This window comes from Pongo abelii, chromosome 20 (assembly GCF_028885655.2).
Source record: "Pongo abelii isolate AG06213 chromosome 20, NHGRI_mPonAbe1-v2.0_pri, whole genome shotgun sequence".
Taxonomy (NCBI): Eukaryota; Metazoa; Chordata; class Mammalia; order Primates; family Hominidae; genus Pongo; species Pongo abelii.
Genome location: NC_072005.2, coordinates 49,410,432 through 49,435,520, shown reverse-complemented (window position 1 = coordinate 49,435,520; position 25,089 = coordinate 49,410,432). Strand labels below are relative to the sequence as shown.

Here is a 25,089-nt window from a genome sequence, read left to right as displayed (position 1 = left end):
GCCTGCCACCATGCCCGGCTAATTTTTTTGTATTTTTAGTAGAGATGGGGTTTCACTGTGTTAGCCAGGATGGTCTTGATCTCCTGACCTCATGATCCACCCACCTTGGCCTCCCAAAGTGCTGGGATTACAGGTGTGAGCCACCACACCTGGGCAATTCTTGGCCTTTTAAAAGGCTTACAACTTCAAGGGGTCCACGTGAAAGGGTTGTGATAAATCGAGCAAGCGTGGGAAACGTGACTGGGGGCTACATGCATCAGCTAACAGAACAGAAAGTTTTGCAATGCTTTTTCATATAATGTCTGGAATTTACAGATAACACAAGTAGTTTAGGTCAGGGGTTGATGTTATTATTATTGCTTTTGTTAACTCCTAGGGCCGGGTGGTAGTGCCAAGGTTGACTGGCTATTTATCTTACTTGTGTTTCTTTCCAACTTTTTGCTTTCTTTCTTTCCTCCTGTCTTGTGAACTAGGCAAGGTCGGGGGAGGAAGGCAGCAGGAGTAGTAGTGGTCTCCTTCCTTAAAGTAAGGCAACGCTTTGTATACTTTCAGAATTGGTACTGATTCTGTAAGTTATAGTATAAATGAGTATTTATTTTTAATAGAGAAAATGCCACCTTAAGAAAGGGATTGGTAAAGCTCCAATCCCTTTGTTATCTTTGAACCGTTATCTTTGAATCATGTCAAAGGATCCGGGAAGAAAGTGTGCCAGTTTTCAGCCCCCGTCTGTCCCTTGAGGGCTTGTGCTTGGGAAAGTAATCACTTTGTTTAGTCACTCTCCAGGTGACTTGGTCACAGAATCCCTCCATCTCACACTTAGAAGAGACCTTGGAAGCCTAAGCGCCTTCCACCTCTATTCTTCACCCCATTTCTGCTTCAACAGCTCCAGGGACCTCCTCTTGCTCCGTGACATAGTTTGGATATTTGTCCCCCGCCCAAATCTCATGTTGAAATCTAATTCCCAGTGTTGGAGGTGTGACCTGGTGGAAGGTGTTTGGGTCATGGGGGCGGATCCTTCATGACTTGGTGCTGTCCTTGCAATGGTGAGTGAGTCCTTGCCAGATCTGGTTGTTCAAGTGTGTGGCACCTTCCTACTCTCTCTTGCTCCCCTTCTCTGGCCTGCATCCTTTCGCCATAAGTAAAAGCTCTCTGAGGCCTCCCCAGAAGGAGATCCTGGCACCATGCTTCCTGTACAGCTGCAGAACCTTGAGCCAATTAAACCTCTTTTCTTATAAATTACCTAGTCTCAGGTATTTCTTTATAGCAGTGCAAGAACACCCCCAATACACAGCCCCTTGAGAAAGGTGGCTCTGCCTTTTTGGTGCAAGAGAGATTGACAGATCTTCCTTAGCCTGAGCCAATTTCTGTTCCTCCCCAAGCTTCGGTGTCCTCATCTAGAAAATAAGGAGGTTAGGCTGGGCGCAGTGGCTCAAGCCTATAATCCCAGCACTTTGGGAGGCCAAGGCGGGTGGCTCACCTGAGGTCAGGAGTTTGAGACCAGCCTGACCTTCACCAACATGGTGAAACCCCGTCTCTACTAAAAATACAAAAATTAGCCGGGCCTGGTGACACGCACCTGTAATCCCAGCTACTCGGGAGGCTGAGGCAGGAGAATCGCTTGAACCTGGGAGGCGGAGATTGCAGTGAGCTAAGACTGCACCATTGCACTCCAGCCTGGGCAACAAGAGCAAAACTTGGTCTTGGTCTCACACAAAAAAAAAAAAAAAAAAAGAAAAGAAAATGAGGAGGTTAGTCTAGAGCAATGGTTGGCAAATAGTTTATGAAAATCCATGGAACATTTGTAAAAAAGAAAAAAGCTCAATGGCTAACATACAGTGAAGGCATCTTTTTATATAAGCACTTGTGACACTACCATTGGTCACTGGATTATTGCAATACGCCCTGCCCTTGCCCATGTGGCTATTTCCCACCTGGCACCAGAGCGATCTCTTAACTGCAAGCTACACCACATTTTGCCACACCACATTACTCCTGTTTAAAACTTTCTAATGGGCCAGGCACGGTGGCTCAGGCCTGTAATCCCAGCACTTTGGGAGGCTGAGGTGGTGGATCACCTGAGATCAGGAGTTCGAGACCAGCCTGGCCAACATGGTGAAACCCTGTCTCTACTAAAAGTGAAAAAATTAGCTGGGCATGGTGGTGCGCCCCTGTAATCCCAGCTACTCTGGATGCTGCAGCGAGAGAATCATTTGAACCTGGGAGGTGGAGGCTGCAGTGAGTCAAGATTGTGCTACTGCACTCCAGCCTGGGTGACAGAGCAAGACACTGTTTCAAAAAAACCAAAACCTTCCAGTGGATTCTCATTTTACCTCAAGTAAGATTCTAGGCTGGGTGCCATGGCTCATGCCTGTAATCCCAACACTTTGGGAGGCTGAGGTGGGAGGATCGCTGGAGCCCAGGAGGTTGCAGTTGCAGTGAGCCGAGATAACACCACTGTACTCCAGCTCTTGCTCTGGTGACAGAGCAGGACCCTGTCTCAAAAAAAAAAAAATTTTTTTTTGTACTTTATAGTATAATTGGCTATGTGTGTTCATGTGTGACTGTGAGTGCATGCATGTTTGTGTGTGCACATGTCTGTATATATGTATGTCTGTGTGTGTGTATGTGTGCTGTGTGCGAATGTGTGTCTAGTGTGTGTCTCGGTGTACATGTCAGCGTGCATGTGTGCATGGGCATGTGTGTGTCTGGTTCCTTCCAGCTGTGTCTGATTCATCTCTGTGTACTCAGCATATGATTACAGTGTAGGTAAGTAAATGTTTGCTGGATTAAAGAATGTCTCTTAGATCCAGAAACGAGAAACACACAACAGTGAGCCACCACGTACCCCAGGCCCTCTGTATTCCATCCTCAGAATTTTTTCCATGCTTCCTGTATTCCTGGGGGAAAATTCCAACCTCCCACACTGGTCTTGGAGGCCAGCCCCCATGCCCCACCCTTATCATTCCATGTCTAATATCTATTCCCAGGACATCCCCAGTCTTTTCCAGCCTCTTTGGCTTTGCTCACACTGTTCCTTCTGCATGGGAGACCTCTCCCTAATCCGCTTCCCCCATGCATTTGTTTACCCCACAAACTCCTAATTGTCCTTCAAAGCCCATCCCTCCAATGCCCACAGCCCTCAGTGAAGCCGGCATAAGCATCGTGCAGCTCCCTTCTTGAGTGCTGCAGGAGTTCTCCTACCTCCAGGCCTAGGCACACACGCAGTTCCCTCTCAAACCAACAGGCTTTTCCTTCCTACTTGTAAAGGATTGAGATCTTCTGCAAACCTTACAAAACAATGAGTTGTAAGCCTTGAGGTTAAACGACCAGTTTTACTTATTTTTTTTTTTTTGAGACAGGATCTCTCTCAATCTTGTCCAGGCTGGAGTACAGTGGTGCAATCACAGCTCACTGTAGCCTCAAACTCCTGGGCTCAAGCAATCCTCCCACTTTAGCCTCTTGGGTGGGAGTACAGGCACATGTCACCATGCCAGCTAATTATTTTACTATTAAACCCCAAGCCACAGAATGTCTTTTTGAAGACTACTAATTACTAATCATAGAGGAAACACTTGCCTTGCTCACACCCACATTTGTTTCTCCTCTCCTTTTTTTTTTTCACGGAGATGGAGTCTTGCTCTGTCACCCAGAGCTGGAGTGCAATGGTCAATCTTGGCTCACTGCAACCTTCGCCTCCCAGGTTCAAGCAATTCTCCTGCTTCAGTCTCTTTTACCTTCTGTTTTGAATTCTATTTTCTTTCTTTCTTCTTTTTTTTTTTTTTTGCTAGTACTTCAACTTTCTTGTGCTTACTATTTGCATGGTATATCTTTTTCAATACTCACACTTTCAATAATGCTTTTCCCTATATGTAAAATATCTCCCTTGTAGACAGTACATATGGGTATTGCTTTTTTATGCAATTTGACCAATCTGTACCCCTTAATTGAAATGTTTGGCCTGTTAACATTGTTAGGTCTAAAGCTGCCTCCCTACTACTTTAAGTTTGGTCTAATGGTTTCTCCATACATAGTGAACTGTGACCTAACTTGATGTGTAAACAGTCTGTAACCTGCTATTATAAAAATAGCTGAGTTTCAGCCAATCACAGGTACCCAACTAACTGTTCAAACCTGGTTCAAATAAGGCAAGCACCCAACTGTTGGCAGTCCAGCTATTTCAGTGCCTTCCTTAGTTTCTTCTACATCACTTTCTTCTGTGGTAGATGTTATCCAACCATTTATGGATGGAACACCCTGAAGTTTCTCTGAACCTATTCTGGTTCTGGGGGCTACCTGATTAATGCATCACTCATTACTCAATTAAACTGTGTTAAATTTAATGTGTCTGAAGTTTTTCCTTTAATCAGCCCATTAATCTAATTATTGATTTGACTGCATGTAAATCTATGCTTTAACTTTTGTGAGATGGAAGCAGAATGAGGTCACAGTATCAGGTAGCACCAGGCCTCCACGGGTTCATGAGAATGTCCAGGTGTCCAGGGGTGGGATCAGGCCACAGTATCAGATGGCAGCATGGGTGCTTGAGAAGTTTCCCATGTGACCTCAGGGATCCCAGGATGATGCCCCGTAGTCCAGGGATCTTGGGGATGGGAAGAGTCTGGTCTGACTCACTGTGAGGCCTTGCTGAAGCTATCTTTCCCTGATAGTGCAGCCCTCCCTGAATCCAGGGCTGGAGTGACCTCGATCTACACAGATCTCTCCAAAAAGAACAAAGACGAAGGTCTCTGGTGCAGGCCCTTCTGGGAGAGGGCACTTCTCACGGTGGGTGTCGGGGGTGGGTGTGGCCCTGGTTCTAGAGGGTAGTGGGGCTCCAGAATGCATGCACAGCACTAAAACATCCCTGTCCACCCCCAACTCGCCATTTATTTGTTTATTTATTTATTTATTTTTAAGGGGAGGAAGGGTGCAAGGGCGGTGACCTGCCAGACCCTCTTCTCCGCCTGACCTACCGGCCCACGGCTCAGATGGCCACACGCGCAGCCGCCGCCACCGCTACCTCCTGGCCCACAGCCACCCCTTGAATAGGGGCCACGGGCCACCCTCCGACGTGCCTTGTTCGCTCCCCGAACCCCGATCCAGCCCCTGGTCGAGCCCGGGCAGAACGAGGAGAAGACCTGGCTCCCAAACAGGACGCTGCGGGGCGGGGGCCCTCACCGCCCCTCCACCCCCGGAAGCGCATGTTCCTGGCAGCCCTCGGAAAGCCCAGAGGGCGGGGCGGGCGCCTCCTGAGGGCATTGCGGGCTCGGGCAGGCTCGTGGGAGAGACGTCACTGATTCCCATACCAGAGGCCGGGGTGGGGGTATGGGGACGCGGCGGACCCCCGGGATTGAGGAAGGAAGGATTGATGGCTCTGCACACATGCTGCGAGGCACAAGCTGCGAGACACACGCCTGTGTGGAGGGCTAACTTTCAATAGATCCCATCCAGGGAGCTACTCTGCTGCAGAGAAAACTGGGACCCAGAAGCAGCTCCTCTAAGGATGGTTTAGCGCCAGGTTCCCCACGAATGGGCCTTGCGTGAAGGGCGAGGGGCCGGCCACCCTTCCCACTGCCGGTTTCCCAAGACAATGAGCTCTCCGCATGGGGCCTCAACCCTGCTGCACTGAGTCCTGTTGGCGAGGAAGGCTATCCGAGGCCCCCCGAGGCTTCATGGCGCTGCCCTATAGTTCTGCCTGGGCATATTCTGACTTAGAGGCCTTTAGTCAGCATCCCACGGATGGCAGCTTAGCCCAGTGGTCTCTCATCCAAGCACAGGCACCAAACGTCTGAACCTGGGGACCTGTGGTACTGGGCAGGATCACCAAGGCAACCACGCATGCTCACTAGAGTGAAATCAACCTGTCTCACATGGTCTAATGCCAGCTCCGGCTTTCTTTTCTTTCCTTTCCTTTTCTCTTTTCTTTCTTTCTTTTTTTTTTTTAGACGAAGTTTCGCTCTTGTTGCCCAGGCTGGAGTGCAGTGACACCATCTCAGCTCACTGCAACCTCTGCCTCCCGGGTTCAAGTGATTCTCCTGCCTCAGCCTCCCGAGTAGCTGGGATTACAGGCATGCGCCACCACGCCCGGCTAATTTTCGTATTTTCAGTAGAGACGGGGGTTTCACCATGTTGGCTAGGCTGGCCTCGAACTTCCGACCTCAGGTGATTCACCCGCCTTGGCCTACCAAAGTGCTGGGATTATAGGCGTGAGCCCCAGCCCTAGCCCCAGCCCCAGCTCAGGTTTTCTGAGTGGGTGAACAACCCAACCTTGGTGAATTCTGTCTTCCAATGATAGGAAGAGCCCACATCCAAGGATCAAAAGGATTAAAAAGCCACAGGACATGGTGGCTCAGGCCTGCGGTCCCATTTATTTTGGAGGCTGAGGCCAGAGTATCACTTGAGCGCCGATCACATAGCTCTCATAGCGCAGTGAGCTATGGTGGCACCACTGCACTCCAGCCTGTGCCACAGCATGAGACCCTGACAAAAAAAAACACACACACACACACACACACACAAAAACAAAGACAAAAAACAAAAAGAAGCCTCATTCCTATGAATGCTTTCCTGCTGCAAATCAGTTATCCCTGTGACGACTTTTCTGACACCCCTTGTTTAAAACTCAAAAGGTCAGAAGGATCCTGAAGCCCTGCTTTCACCGTCTGAACTCCTGCTGCAAATGCAAGACCCAGGAGCCTTTGCCCTCCTGCCCCAGGGGAGGCTTCTGTCTTCCTGCGCTCCCTTAGGACATCTGCGTTCAGACGTGTGTCCCAGTCTCCCCATCTAGCGCTGCACCTGTTGAGCTTGGCTAAGGCTTGGCGCCAGAAGCCAGAGCCTCTCTCGAAACTCGCGCCCGACTCCCCCACCAAGTTAGTGAAAAAACAATCAATAATGGAATTTCACCCACAGCCAGCAAGGCCCATGTACCTGCCTCGCCCCAATGCGGGAACTGAAGATGGAGGCGGGACCACCCACTGATCCCCCTCCCCTGTCTCTTCACCACCTTTCAATCAGGCTCAGAGGGTTCTTCTCTCCCGCAGGTTCCGCCAAGCCTGTCCCTTGGCTGTGGTGTCGCTGGATGCTATGTAGGGACGGTGGGAATACCGTCTATCCATTCGCGCGCGTCACTAATTACATGGGGCATTGGCTCTTTTAAGAGGGTCACGGTTGCTCCTGCCCTTGATCCGGGCTTCACTGAATTCCTTCACTTTGACATTCAGTGCCCTGCACAGAAATCACAAGACGTCAATACCCACAGCAGCCTAAGCCGTGTTTTGTTTTAATTCAACAGTCGGATTCCCAAGCAATCCCCTCACCTAGGCCTCCTAAAGTGCTGGGATTACAGGCGTGAGCCAGGCATCTGGCTTTTTTTTTTTTTTTTTTTTTTTAGAGACAGGGTCTCCTTATGTTGTCCGGGCTGGTCTCAAACTCCTGGCCTCAAGTGATCCTCCTGCCTCTATACGCTAGCTTTCTTACTACATGAAATATCTTTTCCCATCCTTTTATAGTCAAGAATTTGTGTATCCTTCCATTTTATTTTATCGTATTTTTTTGAGATGGAGTCTTGCTCGGTCCCCCAGTCTGGATTGCAGTGGCATGATCTCAGCTCACTGCAACCTCTGTCTCCTGGGTTCAAGCAGTTCTCCTGCCTCAGTCTCCCCAGTAGCTGGGATTAAAGCACATGCCACCACGCCCGGCTAATTTTTGTAGAGACGGGGTTTCACCATGTTGGTCAGGCTGGTCTCAAACTCCTGACCTCCAGTGATCCACCTACCTTGGCCTCCCAAAATACTGGGATTACAGGCATGAGCCACCGCACCCAACCTCCTTCCATTTTAGATGTGTTTTTAAAGAAATAATTTATTATTGGATCTTGTCTCTGTCTTTGCCTCTTTTTTTTTTTTTTTTTTTTGAGACAAGAGTTTTGCTCTTGTCACGGTCTTGGCTCACTGCAACCTGTCTCCCGGGTTCAAGCCTGCCTCAGGCTCCCAAGTACCTGGGATTACAGACATATGCCACCTCGCCAGGCTAATTTTTGTATTTTTAGTAGAGACGGGGTTTCACTATATTCACTATGTTGGCCAGGCTGGTAGAGAACTCCTGACCTCAGGTGATCCACCCACCTCAGCCCCCCAAAGTGCTGGGATTACAGATGTGAACCACCGCACCAGGCCAGATCTTGCCTTCCTAATCCACTCTGATAATCTTTGTTTGGGAAATAGGCTAGAAATTCTAGCATGCATAATTCACCTATCAAAGTCTAAAGTCAGTTTAAACCTTTGCCTTTTTCCTGAATAATAAAATGACCTTAGATTTACTTAGCTTCACCGATTTGCCTACTCACCCTGAATTACATACTAACTAACCTTGCAGGGAATTTTTAGTGTATCTTTGTGTAATCCCACTAGATATCATTAGCACTATTTATACCAAGTACATTTACATTTTAACGTGTATTTGCCACTTTCTTTTCTCTTCATTACTTTTTGTGTCCCGTACCTTCTATCTGTGATCAGTTCTCTCCTTTCTGAAATATATGTTTCAGTGGGAATCAGCTGTTGATGAAGTGTCTCTGATTTTATTTTGCTGAAAATACATTTGTTTCAGGCTTATTTATTTCTTACATATTTTAAAATTTTAAATTGTGACATAAAAAACAGAGTAAAGTGCACACAAGTATATATGTATTTATATATTCACCTAACATATATATAATTTATTATTATATACATTTTTCATTCTTTCTTTCCGTGTATACACAGGCAAATAATTAGGATACAGGCACACACATACATACACGTGTATCTAGATTGATAGAAAAAAATTAAAAAATCAATCAAGCAAATGTGGCAAAATGTCAACAATTGGTGAATCCTGGTGAAAGATATAAGGGGTTCATTGTACAATTCTTCCACCTTTTCTATGGGCTTGAAAAGTTTCAAAATAAAAGGTTGGAAGATAACAAACAAATTGTAGTGGATTATATATTAAAATGCTATCCCTTTCCAAAGAGGGGTGAAATGCTAATACATAAACATATTTAATATAATATAGATATCACATTTCAGTGGCTTATTGAGCATTCAAAATCTAGAAGAAGCTGAAGCATCTCCTGAAGACTTCCAGTCCTTCTTGGCTATAATCCTAGAATTATTGCCAGTTCCTCTGAAGTAATTCCCAAAATACAGTCCTTCCTAAACCCAAGAAATTGCCTTTTTCAGAGTTTATTTCTCACGTGCACTGCTGAAGATGAGTATCCCTAATCCTTCATAAAGAATCAGCCAGAGTTGTCGTGATAAAGCCAGCACACAAAAAAAGGCTTCTTATACATGCTTGTCTTAAACCATGTGTAGAGCTTTCAAACAAACAAACAAACAAACAAAAAACAACCCACACACTTTTGACCATCTTTTTTTTTTTTTTTTTGAGTCGGAGTCTCGCTCTGTTACCCAGGCTGGAGTGCAGCGGCGTGATCTTGGCTCACTGCACGCTCCACCTCCCGGGTTCACGCCATTCTCCTGCCTCAGCCTCCCGAGTAGCTGGGACTACAGGCGCCCACCACCACGCCCGGCTAATTTTTTTGTATTTTTAGTAGAGACAGGTTTTCGTCGTGTTAGCCAGGTTTTGACCATCTTAAATCAAGAAAATTGGATATTTCCATTCTGGTCTTTGTGGGCCAGATTTTTGTATTGGTTTTCAGTAAATGTCTATCTATAATATTTCATTATAGAGTCCAGTAGCTTAATACTGACATCGACTTGATATAGCATGAAGTTTCTTTTTCTTTTTCCTTTTTTAAAAAAAATCAGTTAGAACATTTAGTTTATTCTGAATTAGGGTTAAAGGCTAATAATATTGGTATTACCTTTTTAAAATTATTATTATACTTTAAGTTCTAGGGTACATGTGCACAACGTGCAGGTTTGATACATAGGTATACATGTGCCATGTTGGTTTGCTGCACCCATCAGCTCGTCATTTACATTAGGTATTTCTCCTAATGCTATCCCTCCCCCAGCCCCCAACTCCAAGACAGGCCCCGGTGTCCAAGTGTTCTTATTGTTCAATTCCTACCTATGAGTGAGAACATGTGGTGTTTGGTTTTCTGTCCTTGTGATAGTTTGCTGATACAGCGTGAAGTTTCTAGTGCCACACACAGTATTTAGAAAACCTTTAAGCCTGAATGACTCAGGTGGGATATATGTAAACATAATGTTTATCTTTATCTCACAAATGCATGTGAACTGTATAATTACATCTTAGGAATCCAATATGGTCGGCAGAGAGTAAGCAGAGGCACCAGATCAATGTTGATTCTTTACACTGGTGAGATTCTACCTGATGGATATTAAAGACATTCTGCTTTCTGAGAACTCTTTATCGCCAGATGGCAGTTGGGATATGGGAGGAACTAACGCATGCTGTTTTGCATCTGTCCAGATCATTATTTCTATCTTTTGTTTTTTCTTCCTGGTTCAGCATACTTTTTTAAGGGGTTAAGAACTGAAGATTTTCTCAAAAGCTTTCATGAATTTAGAGCATTCCACCCAATATAATAAAAACTGTTAAGAATGTCAGATTTAGGCTGGGCGCGGTGGCTCATGCCTGTGATCCCAGCACTTTGGGAGGCCGAGGCGGGCGGATCACGAGGTCAGGAGATCGAGACCATCCCGGCTAACACGGTGAAGCCCCGTCTCTACTAAAACATACAAAAAATTGGCCGGGTGTGGTGGTGGGCGCCTGTAGTCCCAGGTACTCGGGAGGTTGAGGCAGGAGAATGGTGTGAACCCAGGAGGCGGAGCTTGCAGTGAGCCGAGATTGTGCCACTGCAGTCCGGCCTGGGTGACAGAGCGAGACTCCGTTTCAAAAAAAAAAGTCAGATTTAGTTCAAACATCTGTTTGTTCTATCTCCAGTCATTAAACCAGTGCTGCTGCGTGACACTCTAATTCCCGACTTTTTACATCTAGCCATAAAGTTGACTTTCAGCACAAAATACTTATAAACAAATAAAAAATTTTATTTTTCTCTTTTATTGATGTAAGATTTGGCACTCTTTTGACTGGTGCCATTAGACATCTTGATTATTGTGACAACTCTAGACCTGCCTGCTTAATCTAATGTAATCATGTTCAACATCTACAGGTTAATAATCAGTCACACAGAGAACTGAGGAACTGATGCTGTTCGTTTGCTTCTATGATACAGAGATGTCTAAAAACTTCAAATGAACATGTTTTGTAGTTTAGTGACTTCTGTATACATAAAGGGACATATTCATACTGGTTCAGTTGTAAATTATTATTCATATAGACCACTGTAGTAGCTTAAATCCTATGGGACACCCGCTTATGTGTTGCCTCACACTGTGTGTGATTTTTTCTTTTGTTAAGCAGCACTTATGTAGACTGCATTTCCAAACGTGTTGAGCACTCAGAGTTTAGTCTACAGTAAGTTCTTGTAATGAATACCAGTTTTAATTTATAGACTGCTGTGGCCTTAAAAATATTCTGTACAATATACTGCACTGTGTTGCACAGACACTACTTGCTTTTCTCCATTCGTATTTTTATGAGTAGAATCTGGGCTTTTAAGTTCTGTTTTTTTTTTGAGACAGAGTTTTGCTGTTTTTGCCCAGGCTGGAGTGCAATGGCACGATCTCTGGCTTACCGCCTCCCGGGTTCAAGCGATTCTCCTGCCTCAGCCTCCTGAGTAGCTGGGATTACAGGCATTTGCCACCACACCTGGCTGATTTTGTATTTTTAGTAGAGACGGGATTTCTCCATGTTGGTCAGGGTGGTCTCGAACTCCCAACCTCAGGTGATCTGCCTGCCTCGGCCTCCCAAAGTGCTGGGATTATAGGCGCGAGCCACCACTCCCAGCCCTCAGCCACGCACCTGGCCCAAAGTTCTCTTCTTATTCTTTGAAACATGTTGCATATTTCCCTGATGGGATGGATGGTTCTGTAAATGAAAGGGTATTTAAACTTGCTACTGTTGTTCAACACCATTAATGGTCAAAGTGAACCATTACAAAGAATGTGACAACTTGCTTGTGCCTAAAAGGAGGAATTGGAACTAGAGTATGTGACTCTGTGAGGACTGTATAGGTTTGTTAATTGACCCATAGCTAAACCTTAATGTGTTTGTGTGTCTATACATTGCTTTCAGCATTTCAAGACACCCAGATGCTATTACCAACATTTTCCTGTGCACTAACCTCTGCATGTGAAAACTTTTAAGTTACTGAACTACGTAAATATGTGAATTTTTTTATTTAAGTGGATGCATTTTTTTGTCTGTTTACTGCTCTTCTCAGCTTTATTCAATAAACTTGCATTTTGAGGGTTGTATTGGCAATTTTAACTTAAAATGTGCATCATGATGGAAGGTGCAGACTTTTTTGGAAGGGGTTAGAAAGTAAGTTTCCAAGAGGAGGGCCCATAGAACATGTGTCAGAAATCAACTCAGTCCTCAAAGAATTGGGTCTGTGGGCTAGTTAAAAGACAAACTTTTAAAATATTAAAAAAAACACATTTGCCTATGCTTTTTGAAAGAAGCAGTGGAAGAATAAACCACAAAACCAAACTGATTCACCTACAGGAGGAGGGAGGGAACTCAGAGGGGCCTGAGATGGAACGTAAACCATTGAGCCTTTTGTTTAATAGTTTGATTGTGTAACCAGGTAAATATTTTACATTATTAAAAACAAAAGAAAATTTAAAACACAAGAGCTAAGCCATCCCTAAAAGTGAAAACTAAACTGGTGGAAATGAATCTGGGTAGAAAGCTGGTGGCATAGTAACACAGAGGAAAATTATTTCCAGCTACTTTACCTGTGTACAATGACTGGACAACTCTAGTGAGATAGATCCTGCTGACTGAAATAAATGAAAGAAATCTGAACTGCATTCATTACCGTTCTTCTTAGTGCAAACAGTTGCATGACTATTTTGAAACAAATAGCAAATAAGTAATTATGCATCAGGGCCGGAGAAAACAGATACAAATATGAAACCAATGGGATTTGGCTATAATCTCTCTCATGATTTCTGGAAGGACGTATCTTACTAGTAAATAACGCAGGTTTCAGTTTGATGATGTGCAACTTTAGCATGAGTTGACTCCACTTTGGGCCTTCTGTCTTTTCTTTAGCATTCATGAAAATAATTGGTAGTGGAGGGGGACTGTTGTACAATGAAAGATAATAACTAAATACAAATCATTAGTCTTGATTGGATCCCCGTTTAAAAATATACGTGGGGTTGGGCATGATGGCTTACGCCTATAATCCCAGCACTTTGGGTAGATCATGAGGTCAAGAGATCGAGACCATCCTGGCCAACATGGTGAAACCCCGTCTCTACTAAAAATACAAAAATTAGCTGGGCGTGGTGGCGCATGCCTGTAGTCTCAGCTACTCAGGATGCTGAGGCAGAAGAATCACTTGAACCCAGGAGGCGGAGGCTGCCGTGAGTGAAGATCGCGCCATTGCACTCCAGCCTGGCAACAGAGCGAGACTCTGTCTCAAAAAAAAGTATATATTATATATTATTTATATATATTATATGTATATATTATATATATTATATATATTATGTATATATTATATATATAATCTATTTTATATATAAATATATATTTATATATTATCTATTTTATATATAAATATATATTTATATATTATCTATTTTATATATAAATATTTATATATTATCTATTTTATATATAAATATATATTTATATATTACCTATTTTATATATAAATATATATTTATATATTACCTATTTTATATATAAATATATTTATATATTATTATATATATTATATATATAATATTATATATAATATATATATTATATTATATATATTATATAATATAATATATTTATATATTATATATTTATATATAAATATATATTTATATATTATATATTATATATAAATATATATTTATATATTATATATTTATATATAAATATATATTTATATATTATATATTTATATATAAATATATATTTACATATTATATATTTATATATAAATATATATTTATATATTATATATTTTATATATAAATATATATTTATATATTATATATTTTATATATAAATATATATTTATATATTATATATTTATATATAAATATATTTTATATATTATATATTTATATATAAATATATATTTATATATTATATATTTATATATAAATATATATTTATATATTATATATTTATATATAAATATATTTTATATATTATATATTTATATATATAAATATATAATATATTTTTATTTATTATATAATATATAATATATAAATATATATATATTTATATATATAAATATTTTTTTATATATATAATATAAATATATATTTATATAAATATATATTTATATAAATATATAAATATATTTATACATTATATATTAATTTATTATATAATATATAATTTTAAATAATATATAATTTATTTATTATATAAATATAATAAATTTAATATATATTATATATTATATATTAATATATAAATATATATTGATATGTTAATACATTATATATTTATATATTAATTATAATTATATAATTATTAATATATATTATTATTAATATATCAATTATTAATTAATTATATTATTAATTAATTATAATTAATTACAATGATTTATTAATTATATAATTATTAATTAAGAATTAATATTAATTATTAATATATTATATATTTATATATAATTATATAATTATTAATTAATAATTAATATTGATTATTAATATATTATATATTTATATATAATTATATAATTATTAATTAATAATTAATATTGATTATTAATATATTATATATTTATATATAATTATATAATTATTAATTAATAATTAATATTGATTATTAATATATTATATATTTATATATAATTATATAATTATTAATTATATATTTATATAATATATTTATATATAATACATAGTATATATTAATATATAAATATATATTTATATATTATATATTTTATAGATATTATATATTTTACATATATTATACATTATATATTTCTATTATATATAATATAAATTATATAAAAATATAGATTATATATAAAATATATGACATATTTTATATATAAATATATAAATTATATAATATATAAATATATATTTATATATTACATATTTTATATATAAACATATTTATATATTACATAGTTTATATAAAAATATATTTATATATTACATATTTTATAGAAAATATATTTATATATTACATATTTTATAGAAAATATATTTATATATTACATATTTTATAGAAAATATATTTATATATTACATATTTTATATAAATATATATAAATATATTAATATATAAATATATATAAATATATAAATATATATTTATATATTATATTGTATATATAAATATATATTTTTAAATATAAATATATAAAAATATATACACATGGAAAAGACATTTTGCAGAACAACCGTGAAGATTGAAAATGGACTATGTATTAGATACTGTTAGGGAGTTATCGTTGATTTTCTCAGGCGTGATCACGGTATCGTGGGCTGGTCATTCTGGGGAGAGGCTTGCTAAAGTACTCCAGGACACAGTGTCTTAATGTGTGCAGTTTACCCTGACACAGTTCAGAAAAAAACCAGAGGAAATATGGCAAAATGTTAAACTTGAATATAAGGAGAGGATATGGTGTTCTTGGTATTATGTTTTCAACTTTTCTGGATGTTTGAAATCTTTCATATTAAAAAGTTGAAAACAAAGGATGATGTTTAAGAAACTAACTTGGCGGCATCAGAGGTAATGGATGGTGGCCTTGGTGCAAAGACATCAAGGATGGGATTGGTCCAGTTATACAAAGAGTAGATGAAAGATACCCCAGGCACAGGACAGCAAGTGCAAAGGCCCTGAGGTAGGAACTAGCCAGCACCACATTGTCAGCCATGTGAGTGACCTTTCTAGAAAGCAGACCCTTCAGGCCCAGTAAAGCTACAGATGACTGCACCCGGCTAGCGTCTTTACTCCAGCCTCATGAGACTCACCAAGTCACAATCACCCAGCTTCATAATAAAAAGCTGAAAACAGGCTGGGTGTGGTAGCTCAGGCCTGTAATCCCAGCACTTTGGGAGGCCGAGGCGGGCGGAGCACGAGGTCAGGAGACTGAGACCATCCTGGTTAACACGGTGAAACCCTGTCTCTACTAAAAATACAAAAAATTAGCCGGGTGTGGTGGCGGGTGCCTGTAGTCCCAGCTACTCAGGAGGCTGAGGCAGGAGAATGCCTTGAACCCGGAAGGCGGAACGTGCAGTGAGTGGAGATCGCGCCACTGCACTCCAGCCTGGGCGACAGAGCGAGACTCCGTCTCAAAAAAAAACAAAAAACAAAAAACAAAAAAGCTGAAAACAAACACTTTTCAATTCCTGCTCCACAGGATTTGAGAGGTAACAAATATCTGTTGCTGTTTAAAGCCCCGAAGCCGTGGGGTAATTTGCTAGGCAGCAATGGATAACTAATGCAGCTTCCCTCACATCTTCCAGGAAACTTCTTAACCTGCTCTGTCAGCACAAAACCCCCTTTCTCCATTTGGTGCCGTGTAAACCTCTGTTCATCCTTCAAGATTCACCTAAAGGAGTGTTTCCCAAAATAGGGTTCAGGTGTCAGTGGCACAGGGCATGTGAGATGATTCTAAGGGGTTATACATGACAGTTGTTAAAAAGCGTTGCAGGCTATGCTTGTGATTAAGTGCCTATTAGAGAAAAATAATTGAAAATAGCATATTAATCCCATGACTGGATAAACATTATTGTTTTAGGATGAGGCTACAGAAAAACAGTGAATTGTTTTAAGGAAAATTTTTGAGTAAATAATAGTGCAACGGCTATTCAGATCGTAAAAGTGGAACACGACTAAAATTTGGAAGCGCAATGAGGAATAGCAGGAATTCCTCTAGGAAACCTTCCCTGCCGCCCCAGGTGGGCCAGTTTGCCCCTCATTTAGACCCCCAAATATCTCTCCACTTGGTGCTGGTAGAATCTGTGAGGATCCCATCTCTGGCTGATGGAAGCCTGTGAGGCTGTGGGCTCTGCATCTGACCTGAGCTCCAAGTCTGCAGGGCAGGCCCTGGGGAAGGGGAGATGGATGGAAAGTGGGGAGTAAGGACAAGTTGGGAGCCCACACAAGGTGGAAGGTTTCAGGACCCACAGAACCTGCCTCTATTCTTGCTGCCTCATCTTGGTGGTGCAGGGGACCTGCAGGAGTGACCTTTGTCACAGAGTTCAACGCACACCTGGCTCAGGAGGTGGAGAAGTTGAAGGAGGATTGGTGTAATGGTGGAGCAGTTTTAGGTCCTGCTGCTGCTCCAGGCTGACCAGCTGAGCTAGCAGATGAGCAACACCTGGACCTAAGCCATGGAAGTTCCTGCCTGGATTTCCCCAGCATAAAATGCACGACGGTGGCTGCTTTGGGCAAGTGTGTCCTGCTCCCACCCTAACAGGAACCCTATAGGGAAGGGAGTTCTGAGAGGCGTCATTCAGCCTAGCTGAGTTCAGAGTCACCACACCCTCTTACGGGCCTGAGCACCCTGTCCTGTCTGTGCTGTTCCTGGGAATGGGAGGTCCTTGAGAGCATGGGTTGGTCTCATTCATTTTGGGGTCTCAGTATCATTCAGCATAGGGCTTGGCACAGAGCAGGGGCTCAGGGAGTGCCCAATGAATTAATAAATGGTTCTTAGTGACACTCTACATTTAAATAAGAAATCCATGCAGCCACATCACAGGTTTTTCTTACCTCCACTTGGGTGGGGAAAGATGGACTCATCAGTGGCCTGAAAGGGATCAAGTTAAGTCACCCCAAAATGTGCCACATTTGTATAAGGATTATTTTGAGCTTAAGGCCATTGAGAATCAACAGATACAGGAAGAGGTCTGCCCTCCCCTTATATACCTAAAAGCAGAGAGCATAAATTTCCTTTTCTGAAGGTGTTTTCTACCCAGACAATAAAGAAAAGCAGCTCATCCTGGAGACTGAGATGAGTGTGCATAGACAGACCTCGCTAACAGACCCTGCATCTCCATCAGTTTCCCAGGCATTTCCAGGTCACTTGCCTATGATGGACCTTCCCTTGAAGAACAAACCCCTTTCGTTTGTTAAAATGGTATATAAGCCCCACAAGTCTAACCATTTCTTTGAGTTTCACTTCTTTTCTGTGAATTCCCATGCATGTAAATATTAATGAAAATTGTGTGCCTTTTTAAAATTGATCTTTTGTTAGTTAAATTCACATGACCCCAGATACTGAACCTAAGTGGGTAGAGGAAAAGCTTTTCCTCCCTGAAAAGCCATTTTCCAGATTAACAAACAAACGTCACAAGTATTTGCATAAATTCTAGACAACAGAGTTGTCCATTTACACATTATGTCCTGGGCAATGAATTAATAAATGTAAGTAAGGCCGGGTGCAGTGGCTCACGCCTGTAATCCCAGCACTTTGGGAGGCCGAGGCAGGCAGATCATGAGGTCAAGAGATCCAGACCATCCTGGCTAATACGGTGAAACCCCGTCTCTACTAAAAATACAAAAAATTGGCTGGGTGTGGTGGCACGTGCTTGTAGTCCCAGCTACTTGGGAGGCCGAGGCAGGAGAATCGCTTGAACCTGGGAGGCAGAGGTTGCAGTGAGCCGAGATCGCGCCATTGTACTCCAGCCTGGGCGACAGAGTGAGACTCTGTTGCCAAAAAAAAAAAAACAAACAACAACAACAAAAAACTAAGTAAGACAATTCATTCGAATTTCAGATTTTTGAAGGCTAAGAGCTATCTTCACAGGACTAAGTGATGGTCTCCGGAGTCTTGGTGTTTTACAGAGCTCCATTGATAGAAATAATCTTTGCAAGAACATTGTAGGATGCTGAATAGGATCTGTATACATCTCAAGTTGTCTGGGAAGCAGGGACATTTGCTCCTTCTTATCTTGCTGGGATTTCTGTCACCAGCAGTTGGAAGGTACTACAGTTTTAAGACAAAGGTTTACAATTTCTTTAGCACCAAGAAAAAAAGAAGCATAAAACTGGAGAGAAAAGGGTATAATATTATCATGTTCAGTAAGGAATATGGAAAATATAATATTTTGAATCTTCTGAGTTAATTAATCTGTACTCTGAGAAGGGCAGAAATGAGAACCACGTCCCCATCTCTGCAATAAATTCCCTAGGTTTGGATTTTAGCCAAGAAGTTTCTGCTTTCCTGGAGAATGTCTCTGAATTTAAACACCACGCCCCAAAGCCAGAAAAGGCAAAGTATACTTTGGGCGTTAATCCAAGTTTTCAGTGGCTGGAAACACTGTTACACCTTGTCTCCTGGAGACAAGGTGGCCTTGGACACCCAGGCAGAGCCCTGCTCACGGGCACACCTGGCCCTGGAGCCAGACCACCTGGGTTTGAACCCCAGCTCTGCACCCTTTACCAGCAGAGCTTCCTCTCTGGAAAGTGGAGATGATCGTGATATCACTGTCCTCAGACTGTGGTTGTCTCAATTAAATTAACAATCCACGTTATGAGTGTACAAGTATGGGCACAGAGCATCAACTCAATTAATGCAGATCTGTAATGAATGGGGATTCATGTCAAGTGCTGATGATGTGCATGACATTAGTGCTGACTGCTGTAAGTACTGGAAGCCATCATGATAATGAACAGTGACTTTCATCGCAGTTCATGGGGTCCTTTGTGAAACATGAGGGGACATTAAGCAGAAACAGCCAGCCCAGCCCTCCCCACCACCCTTTGAGGAAGTGTATCTATACCTGGTTTACAGTGTGGAAACTGAGGCTCAGAGATGGGGACTGGATTGTGCACGGTCACCCAGTCACGAAGGCCAGGAAATGATGGATGGGATGCAGGCTGTGTGCTCAGCCCCCTCCCCGTGGTGCAGTTCAGGGGCACGGGGCATCCGGTCGCCCTGAAGATGCTGCTCTTGTCTGTCTGCCTCTCTCTCTTTCCATCACACTGGGTCTCTGCTTCTGGCTCTGTCTCCTCCTCACTGTGTGTCTTTGGCTCACTTTGTGTCTTTTCATCTCTGTGTCTCCCTGTCTGTCTCTGTCTTTGTCTCGCTACCAATTGGTACCTTCTGTCTTTCCTTCCTTCCTTCCTTCTTTCCTTCTTTCTTTCCTTCCTTCCTTCCTTCCTTCCTTCCTTCCTTCCTTCCTTCCTTCCTTCCTTCCTTCCTTCCTTCCCTTCTTTCTTTTCTTTCCGAGTCTTGCTCTGTCACCCAGGCTGGAGTGCAGTGGCACAATCTTGGCTCACTGCAACCTCTGCCTCCTGGGTTCAAGTGACTCTCCTGCCTCAGCCTCCTGAGTAGCTGGGATTATAGGTGCGCCACCACACCCAGCTAATTTTTGTATTTTTAGTAGAGACAGGGTTTCACCATGTTGGCCAGGCTGGTCTCAAACTCCTAATCTCAAACGATCCGCCCGTCTCAGCCTCTCAGAGTGCTGGGATTACAGGTGTGAGCCACGGTTTCACCATGTTGGCCAGGCTGGTCTCAAACTCCTAATCTCAAATGATCCACCCGTCTCAGCCTCTCAAAGTGCTGGGATTACAGGTGTGAGCCACCACTCCAGCCTCTTCCTTCTGTTTCTGTGTATTTATGAGTGTCCTTCCTCCCGCACACTCTCTGTTTCTCCCCCTCTGTATCTCTCCAGCTCTGTCCGTCTCTTTTTCTGGGTCTCTGTCCCTCTGTGTCTCTCTGTGCCTCCCTCTTTGTCTCTGTTCTGATTTTGTGTGGCCCCATCAGCTTGACTATCGTGGTGTCTCCATGTCCCTCCTCCTCCTCTCGGATGCTCTTTTGGTTCTGTGTATTTTGCTTCTGTCTCTGTGTCCCTGTGGAGGTCTCAGGACCAGGACGAGGGTGAAGTAAGTGAGGTGTCTCTGGTGCAAAATCTAAGGAGACACCCAAATCCGGAGTTGCACAAGTGACCCCTTAAATTTTGGTCCTAGGCCCTTTCTCTCTCCCCCCACTCTCTCTCTTTTCTGGATTACAACACCATTGATTTTTAATCAAGAATACACAAGCCTGGGTCCTCTCTTGTCTCACCCTAGTCCTGCCCTGTGTCCCTCTACGGTTCACCTTCTACTTCTCCGGCTCTGGCTCTTGAGTTCTCCCTCTCTCCATGCCTCTCCTCTCCCTCCATCTCTCTGTGTTAGTGTCTCTGTCCCCTTTGCTCTCTGTCTCTCTCTGTATCTCCCCTCTCCACCCCCGTTATCTCTGACTCTCTCTCTCTCTGGGTCTTTATCATTTTCTCTTTCTCTCTCCATCCCCGCCCCAACTCTCTCTCTCTGTTTCTCAGTCTCTCTGTTTTCCCCTAAGCCAGGGGCTTCATGTTGTCCATCTGTATTGAGGTCTTGGGTGGCCAGCAGGGTTCTGTGCTTAGTGGGGGCTTCCCTTTGGTGTTTTCCATATGCTGTCCAGACTGGGGGTGCTGCAGCTAGAAAGGGAAGAAGGTTTCCATATTTCCTAAGACTGGAGTCACATCCTCTCACCAATACACTCACCTGCTGACTAACCAGTGTACTTCTGGGAATTGCAAATGCATGAAATGGCACCCATTCTAGACTAGTCACGGCAGTCTTGGCGGTGGCCACAGACCGGGAACAACCCTGATGGTTATCCGTAGGGAACTGCGTCAGGAGCCATGATCCACATCATGTATACTGTGCAGCTGTGGCAAAGAATGAGGTGTCCTTCTGTCTGTGCACCGGGAAAGGTTTCCAAGATACACCGTACAGTGAGAAAAACAAGAAGCAGAACAATGCACGGTGTGCTACCTCTTACATTACAAAGGAGGAAATGTAAAATTAATTTACAAATGGCCAATAAGCACATGAAAAGATGCTCAACATCACTAATCATTAGGAAAATAAAAATCACTACTACAGTGAGATACCACCTTCCATCCATTACGATGGTTGTTCTCAAAAAAAAAAAAAAAAAAGGGAAAAAGAAAAACAGAAAAGAACAAGTGTTGGCAAGAGGAATTGCAACGCTTGTGTAGTGTTTGTGGGTATGTAATATGGCACAACCACTGTTGTTGTTTCTCAAAAAATTAATCATAGACTTACCCCAGATGCAGCAATTCAGCTTCTGGTGTATTCCAAAAAGAACGGAAAGCAGGGGCCCCAGCAGATATTTGCATGTCTTTGTTCATAGCAGCATTATTCACAATAGCTAAAAGTTGGAAACAAGCCCAGTGTCCATCCATCCGTGAATGAATAAACAAAACGTGGTCTATACATACAAATGAATGGGATTCAGCCGTAACAAGAAGGGTGGTTCTGATGCGTGCTTCAACATGAATAAGCCTTGAGTTCTTTCTAAGTGAAATAATCAGACTCAAAAAGACAAATATTGCATGATTCCACTTAACAGAGGTGCCTAACGTCATGAAATGCATAGACAGAAAATGAAAAGGTGGTTGTCAGCGGCTGGAGGGAGGGGGAAAGAGGAGTTGGTGTTTAATTGGTAAAGAATTCCAGTTGGGGAATATGCAAAAGTTCTAGGTGGGAGTGGACAGTGGTGGTGGTTGAACAACAACCTAAATATACTTCCTGCCACTGGATGTACACTTAAAAGTGGTTAAAATGGGCCGGGCAAGGTGGCTTATGTCTAATCCCAGCACTTTGGGAGGTCAAGGCGGGTGGATCACAAGGTCAGGAGATCGAGACCATCCTGGCTAACATGATAAAATCCCCTCTCTGCTAAAAATACAAAAAATTAGCTGGGCGTGGTGGCATGCACCTGTAGTCCCAGCTGCTCAGGAGGCTGAGGCAGGAGAATCGGTTGAACCCGGGAGGTGAAGGTTGCAGTGAGCCGAGATGGCGCCATTGCATTCCAGCCTGGGTGAGAGGAGAGCGAGAGCCCTTCTTAAAAAAAAAAAAAAAAAAAAAAAAAAAGAAAAGAAAAGAGAAGAAAAGAAAAAAGTGGTAAAAATGGTGAATTCTATGTTATATATATTTTACCATAATTTACAATAATTCCTATTGTTTTGCATAAAAGAGCTGTAGAAAGCTTTGTAGGTCATGAACAGCACAGCAGGCCACTGGGGCTGGCACGGGGCTAGGACCTGGGTGCACAGGGAACAGGGATGAGACACAGGCTCTTCATGCCTGCACACACATACAGATACACACGGATGCAAATTTCTGAGCCATCTAAATACAACACCTATTCAAAAAATTAAACAGAAAAAGGAAATGTAATGGAGCTGAAGGATTAGGGTAGGTGGGGTGGCTGCTCAGGAGGACTGTGGAGGCCACATCACCCAAACTTCGAGGCCTCTCTTAGCAGCTGGAGCGCATCCCGGGGACTTGGGAGCTCTGGAAAGTGGAGCAGGAGAGGGCCATGGCTGGAGGAAGACTGAAAAAGATCATCTCTGCTGCAGAGAAGAAGCTGGCTCGGATGCTGGTGGCCCCCGTGGAGACAGGGAGACCCGGGGAGACAACTGTATTCATTCAAGGAGGAATGGGTGGTGGTGCAAACTTAGGTGGAGGCCACAGGGTGCAGAAGACAGGACACAGCAGAGAGAGATGTAGGACATGGAAGGGACAGAAAGGAGCGACCACTGGACATAAAGGGGCAAGGAAAGTGGAAGCATGAGAACATCTGCTGGGCATCCGGCTGAGGGGTGGGGTGCCCAGGGTGACCTTCCCTAAGGGAGAACCCAGGACAGGAGCAGATTCAGAGAAAACCACCCAGCTCACTCCAGCAAGAAGCAGAAAAGGGACTGGTTAAAGGACAGGGTAGTAAGGTCACCAAGCTCCAAGGGCCCTCATGAAGCCAGCTTGGAGGCCACAGGGCCCAGGGCAAGGACCAAACCACAGACACAAGACAGCTCCGGTCAAGATCTTCTGGCTACTGCAGGAGGCAGAAACCACACCCTGCACCCTGCACTGCTGAGGCTGGCCCTGGGGTCCAGAAGCTTCTGCACCAGAAGCTTCTGTCCCCCATCCCCACTCAAAAAATAAAAACAAAAACAAAAAGCAAATCAGTGCCATGTATCCTCTGCTTTCTGGTGCTGTTTGGGATCCTGAGTCTTTCACGGGAGCACCTGATGGGGAAAGCCTGGACCGGTGTTGGTGTCTCTCCTGCAAGGAGTGCTGGGAAAATGAACTTTCTGGCTTCCTCCTTAGGAAGGCAGAACATTCCCCATGTGTACTGGTGGCATTTAAAAACTGCAGGGCAGCCAGAGAACATGTACCGTGTTCTACCAGGAGAGTTCCCGGCAGGATGTCCCGGTGCAGACGCCCGTCCCAAGGTGGGTATTTGAGCTGAGGAACTGAGAAGCCGGTTTCTGCCTAGAGTTAGGGATCTGAGAGGCATCAGCACATGGAAGGGAGGGAAGGTACGATGCCTTGAGAGTGGGAGATCAGATGAACCAGGAGAGGCAGGGCCTGGGAGGAACCCCGGGGAGCAGCCTCCTTTAAAGCCTGGGGAAGTAGCTTCAGAGAAGGCGGGGTAGCTTGGGTGGGGGTGCTGGAAAAATATAATTAAGAAACAAATTTCTGCTCAGCCCAGAAACCCCCCTCACATCCGTAGAAGTAAAAGAAACCTGTCTTATGATTGAGTAAGCATTAAGCCAAAATGTGATGCAATCTGCTAACAGATGACAAAGACAGAAAGAAATCCCACCTTTGTATCCAGCCAAGCAGGTGCAACCGGTTACACACATGGTCTCCAGATAGACAGTGACTAGTTCCCAGTTGAGAGGACTCAAGTGGCACTATTTGTCACACATAGTTCATCCTAAATTCACCCAGTAACTGGCTTGATTCTCTGTGTGGTTAATTGGCTTTATCCACAGGAAAAACAAACCTCTCTTATCTATGACAGGAGGTAGTTTTGCAACTGGGAGTGAGATGCCCCCCAGAACTGAGGTTCCTTCCTTCTCACAGAAACTGGGAGACAGGGGCGCTTTCTCTCCGGATGCCTGCCTTTCAAAGAGAGGGCTCCTAGGGCCTTGAGGAGTACAGTTCTGGGTTGTGAGGCAGGCAAGATGCTTATGTATGCTTTAGAAAGCTTTACATACATCTTCA

General features: G+C 42.8%; 1 protein-coding gene across 1 annotated transcript in view; it reads right to left on the bottom strand.

Annotated features, from left to right (window-relative positions):
* Positions 1–24,805, bottom strand: part of TEX101 (testis expressed 101) — a 30,316-nt gene extending 5,511 nt beyond the window's left edge. The window contains exons 1-4 of the mRNA XM_009232692.4: positions 24,686–24,805; positions 11,893–11,958; positions 10,603–10,696; positions 6,925–7,221 (exon numbers count right to left, since the gene is read on the bottom strand). The gene's annotated coding sequence lies outside the window, so the exon portion shown is untranslated. The remainder of the gene's footprint in view (positions 1–6,924; positions 7,222–10,602; positions 10,697–11,892; positions 11,959–24,685) is intronic.
* Between the last annotated feature and the right edge of the window lie 284 nt (positions 24,806–25,089).